The sequence below is a fragment of the Myotis davidii genome, unplaced genomic scaffold, assembly GCF_000327345.1.
Source record: "Myotis davidii unplaced genomic scaffold, ASM32734v1 scaffold962, whole genome shotgun sequence".
Classification (NCBI taxonomy): domain Eukaryota; kingdom Metazoa; phylum Chordata; class Mammalia; order Chiroptera; family Vespertilionidae; genus Myotis; species Myotis davidii.
Window position 1 is genome coordinate 4,777,007 of NW_006295559.1, and position 5,802 is coordinate 4,782,808.

Genomic DNA, 5,802 nt, shown 5'->3' on the forward strand with positions numbered 1-5,802 from the left:
CGTTACTTCGTTTCCAGGCCCATTTCTACCAGGAATTACTTCTACCTCTGTGATTTACCAAATAATGTTCTCTTACAGTTTGGGTCTTGGCTCTGAATTCATTCCTAGCCAGAACCCAGGTACCGAGGTTGCTGAACCCAGGTTCGGTCTGACCCCATCCGCCAGACACCTGGTGCTGTTCCCGCCACCGACAACAGTCTCAGGACATTTCTGCCTGCCTTCTCCGCTCAAGTAATGGCCGCTGTCACCTCTTCCTGTGAACACCCAGCTGGATCCTCAGTTGTGATGAGACAAAGGATTTTGATTGGAGGAGGGGTCAAAGGTATCGTAGTGCTGATCCTTCCTACCAGGGTGGGAGGTGGGGAAGGACAGACTCTTGGCATGTAGTTACGTGTTGATAAATCACTTATCCTATTGCAAATTTCCATGTGAAATGAATCACGAGTGTAAGGAAGCCAAGGTGGGAGAACTTAGGGACTAGCCGGCGGAAAGGCAAGAATCACTTGAAGATGATTGTTCAAAACACTTGAACCCCACTCCACATTTATGGAATCAGAATTCCCCAGAGGATTTTAGGAGTACTAATGTTTGGCATCCTTTGGTCTGAATGGTCGGGAAAATTTTTGCTTCACCCATCAACTGGCATCCTACTGTTGACCAGATAAGTTAGAAAATATATAAGACCCATTAGAATGGTCAGAGCAAACCTCATAGATATGCCCCAGCTGCAAGGGGTGGCAATGATGTGTGTGGGTGGAGGGTAAGATGGGCGGGGAGTTGTTTTTGAGGTTTATTCATAGAAGTGCAGTTAGAGGGAAAGTCAGGGCACTGGTTAGGAGAAAAGAAAGTGTTCAGGAAAATTATCTGAAATTTGGGAGTAAAGTAAAGAGATGATTGCCTGACATTTTAATAACTTGCTAGAGCATTTTCTAATAAGCCTGCCTCCGGGTCATCTGAGCCTCTGCGAATATAACTTTGTTTGGCCTGCCATTCACAATTAGATTCCATTTGTTTACAGCTCTGAAAAGTGAGAGATTAAGTTGTGTTAAACCAGTGGTTTGAACCTTCTGGCCCTTTAAATACAGTTCCTCATGTTGTGACCCAACCATAAAATTATTTTCGTTGCTACTTCATAACTGTAATATTGCTACTGTTATGAATCGTAACATAAATATCTGATATGCACGATGGTCTTAGGCGACCCCTGTGAAAGGGTCGTTCCACTGCCAAAGGGGTCGCGACCCACAGGTTGAGAACCCCTGTAAAGGGCTTTTTTCTTTCTTCTCCCCTGTAGGACATTACTCAGTACTGAATCTGACTTAGCACCCTTATTTCAGCATGTCCTTTTCCACTGACCTTATAAAACACATTTCTCATTTCCTCATGGAACTGGCTTCGTCTCTCTGCTAGTTCCCGCATTAATGAGTTGAATTAAACTTTGAATGTGCTTATTATCTCTTCCTAGGAGAACTATGATTCCCTTCAAATGATGCCTTTACAAAGCACACTGAGCATTCTTAGGTCTGAGGAGTAAGCTGAGGCAGTACATGGGAAGCCAGTCAAAGGGATAAGAGTTAAATTCATTAGGAGCAAACCTCGTGGATATGCCCCACTGCAGACGGAGAGAGGGCGAGCTCTAGACCAGTTAAGGTGAGCAGTGCAGGATGAAGGTCATAAAGGCGACAAGGTTGTCAAGTGTTCTCTTTGTGTGTGGCCCCCTGGGGGCGACCAGCGTTGTTTTAAGGCACCATTTTGGACCACTCATACTTCTTGCCCTAAGAGGAAGTTCAAAGCTAAGATCTACACTCAATTGCGCTTCCTTTCCTCAGCCAGCACGTTTCTGTTTATTTCTCTCTTTTCCTGTCTTTATGTCACTTGGTCTTTCTCTTTTGTTCTGTGCTTGGTATTTGACGTGTCTTCTTACAGAAGCTATTTGAATTCCTGTTATAACTAAGGAGAAACAAATGAATCAATAAAATAGAGGGAGATGTCTCAATATTACACCCTGACCTAAATTGATGTGGTTTTTCATAGTTACTAGGCTCTTTGTTTTTATTTTATTTTAGTTTTTGGTTAATATCTGTAGTGTCCATCAGTTAGAAGTGAGAGCTATTAAGTCTAGATATAGGTCTTTGCTATTATGTTAGAAGATAGCAAATTTAAAACAGAATTTATCCAGCTAGACATTTATATTTAAGCAGGCACAAACGGGCAGGGTAAGGTTAGGATTAGAATTAGTTCACAGACCACCTATGTGGCAAGATCAAGAAAGGCTACTTCTTTGTCTTTGATAACACCTTGCCCTAACTGGTTGGTTCAGTGGATAGAGTGTTGGTCCATGGACTGAAGGGTCCCGGGTTTGATTCTAGTTAAGGGCATGTACCTTGATTGCAGGCTCAACCCCCAGTAGGGGGTGTGCAGGAGGCAGCTGATAAATGTTTCTCTCTCATCGATGTTTCTAACTCTATCCCTTTCTCTTCCTCTCTGTAAAATCAACAAACTAAAATAAAAAAAGAGTAAATATGTCAAACACTATTTAAAATAAAAAGGAAAGGCTCTCCAGAGGCCATTGTGGCAATGTTTAGGGGCGAGCTTGCCTCACCACCAAGGTGAGTGAGGGGGCCAAGAATCCTACTAGATCAGCAGTTGGACACAGAACCTTTGAAAATCAAGCCTCAAGAGACATTCCCAAAGTGCAGGAGGCTTTTAAAATTCTTAGATCCTGTTTGTACGAAGATAAGAGTGTCTCTAGTATTTTTGGCTAATCCACGTATTTAAAACATCACAGGTTTCACCGAAAAGTTCTATTTCCATAAATGGTCATTGTGCTAATTAACAAAACTCCTGATGTTGGTTGGAGATAAAGTTAGCTGAATCATTGGCCTTAGCCATCTCTGGTGCATGGCCTTTTGATTAAATTCTTCTTGACCATTCAGCAGAGGGCAATCCACTTCTAGGACATAGTTGAAAACGAAAACCCGCATGCCATACTGTGGGAAAGTGTTTTAAAGAATTTCCCAGCCACATCCCATCCAGGATATGGAAAAATTCACTGTGCTCTCTCTGGCTGGTATAGGAATTAAATGATAAGCCACAATCGCTTTGAATCAGCCTTGATTAAAATTAATTTTAATAATTTCATAGCAGTAAGTGTGACAGAATAGCAAGTTGTCAACGCAAATGCTGTTGAGAAGGCAAAGCACTGCTTTACGTAGATTAGGGAGATGAGAAAATATTTATACACCAGTTGCAAAAAGGAAAAGAAAACAAAACAACAAAAACGTTGGGGTTTAACTGATTTTTAACCCATATCTGGTCATCATAACGTTGATTTTCGAGCTAAGTTTTCTAGAAAGGCAGAGAGGCGGTTTTCCTGTAATAGCTGAAAGTTTACTTAATATAAATCTGAAAAGATCACCCACAAGTCATTTTGAGACCGTTAGTTTGTGTTATAAGGAACTACATTTGTTAGAATATTTATTATGAAGAGCAATGTTTATCACTTAAAGTTGTAAACTGAATTTGTCCCTGGAGGTGGAATTAATGGCCAACCATGGGATCATTGGTCCCCTGACTATGAACTCTTGACCTTGTTGTAATTAACTTGTCATTGTATGCAAATCAAGCATCTTTTTTGGAGGAAGTAATGTTATTCCTCCTAGCACAAGTTCTAGCCAAGTAAATGTTAAGTATGTGATTCCAGCAGATAACGACACAAGGCAAATTCTTTCGTCCACTGTAGCTTTAGACCTGTTTTCCAGCAGCCTGTGGAAGCTGTGTGGCAGAATTACTGAATATTCCAGATACAGTTTCTGAAAATGATGCTATCCTGTGGATAAGAGTAAAGCCCGGGCTTTGACTGTACAAAGGTTAACTATTTTTTTGTTTATGTTTGGTTTCTCAATCTCTTCTCGTCTGCTTTCTGTCATGGATGCAGAAGTCTTGTCTCTCCAAAGAGCTTAACTTTGCGGATTAGCCTTGGATTCCAAGAACACAGCAAAGTGCCGTTCCCACTGTGAGTACTCAGCCAGCCTTTGCTGGTGATAACCGGGTCTCTTCATCTCTTCAAGGATCCAGCTTGGGTATGAGGATGGAGGAGGGTAGTTTAAAATCTTTGATGCCTTCCTCTCTGAGCCAAAATGAGGAAGTCCTTTATGTCTCCGTGTTTGTGGGGGATGGGGAACAAGACTTGCTTTCAGATCAATACAAATTTTAGAATGAGGTGAGGCTATTCCCAATGGAAGCTAGTTTGTCCACTGATAAGCACACATTCTTCTGATGGGGTCTCATATTGGCTCACGGAGTTGACAATTATCCTTCTTCTTCATGGCTGCTAGCATCTAATCTCCCAAATTCTCCACAAAGATACTCTTACGGACATAGTATTACATTTATTGCATCATTTCCCCTCTTACTGTATCTGACCTAACAAGGGCATGTGAGGGGTGGCTTATGTCTGAGATTCTGCCACAGCCTGGTTTTTATACAGATCTGATGGAATACATTGAGTAACACATTTGTGGCTGGGATTGCCTAATTCATTCCATTAGGTATAAGGAAATGTCTTGAATTTTTAAAAGCCATGATTTAGGAATTCCCGAGTTTAGCACCAAGTCTTCTCTTGCCAGCCTCAAATTTCTCATACCTAGTTCCTCAATAATTCTTTCCTTTTCAGAAAGTACTGTGAACTCCATCTTTTGTGTAAACGTTAGGACTTTTGCAGGATCTGGATAGTATTAATTCCTTGGTTAAATCCCATTATCTATGCTCCTGTTCATCCCTGCTTTCCTGGGATCATCTTTTCATTTTCTGCCATCTGCATCGTCCGTGAAGATGAAAATGGAGACACTCTTATTTGAGGCAGTTTTCAAATAAAAGAATGATGTGTCCTTTTTGAACCTCAAGTTTTTTTTTTAAAAGTATTTATTGATTTCAGAGAGAAAGGGAGAGGGAGAGAGATATAGAAAATCAATGATGAGAGAGAATCATTGATCATCTATCTGCCTCTTGCACGCCTCCTACTGAGGACTGAGCCCCAAACCTGGGCATGTGCCCTTGATCGTAATCAAACCGGGACCCTGCAGTCTCCACGCTGACGCTCTATCCCAGGGATCCTCAAACTATGGCCCGCGGACCACATGCAAATACAAATATTGTATTTGTTCCTGTTTTGTTTTTTTACTTCAAAATAAGATATGTGCAGTGTGCATAGGAATTTGTTCATAGTTTTTTTTTAAACTATAGTCCGGCCCTCCCACGGTTTGAGGGACAGTGAACTGGCCCCCTGTCTAAAAAGTTTGAGGATCCCTGCTCTATCCACTGAGCCAAACTGGCTAGGGATGAACCTCAAGTTTTGTTGATAAAATGAGGTTTGACAAGATGATCCATAAGATCCTCTAGGGCTAAATTCTCTGAATATATAAACATTATAGCTGGATGTTGTATTTGGCTCTAGAGTTCCTGGTAGCAAAAGAAAATAGGAAAGATGTTGAATTATATGGTGTTCATTGTCTGACAAAAAGTAGTGCAGGCTCAAGTACGAAAGTAGACTATAGGACCCTGGAAAAAGTTTTATTTATTTATTTATTTATTTTAAATGCATTTTATTGATTTTTTACAGAGAGGAAGGGAGAGAGATAGAGAGTTAGAAACATCGATGAGAGAGAAACATCGATCAGCTGCCTCCCGCACACTCCCCACTGGGGGCGCGCCCACAACCCAGGTATATGCCCTTGACCGGAATCAAACCTGAGACCCTTCAGTCCGCAAGCCGACGCTCCATCCACTGAGCCAAACCTGTAT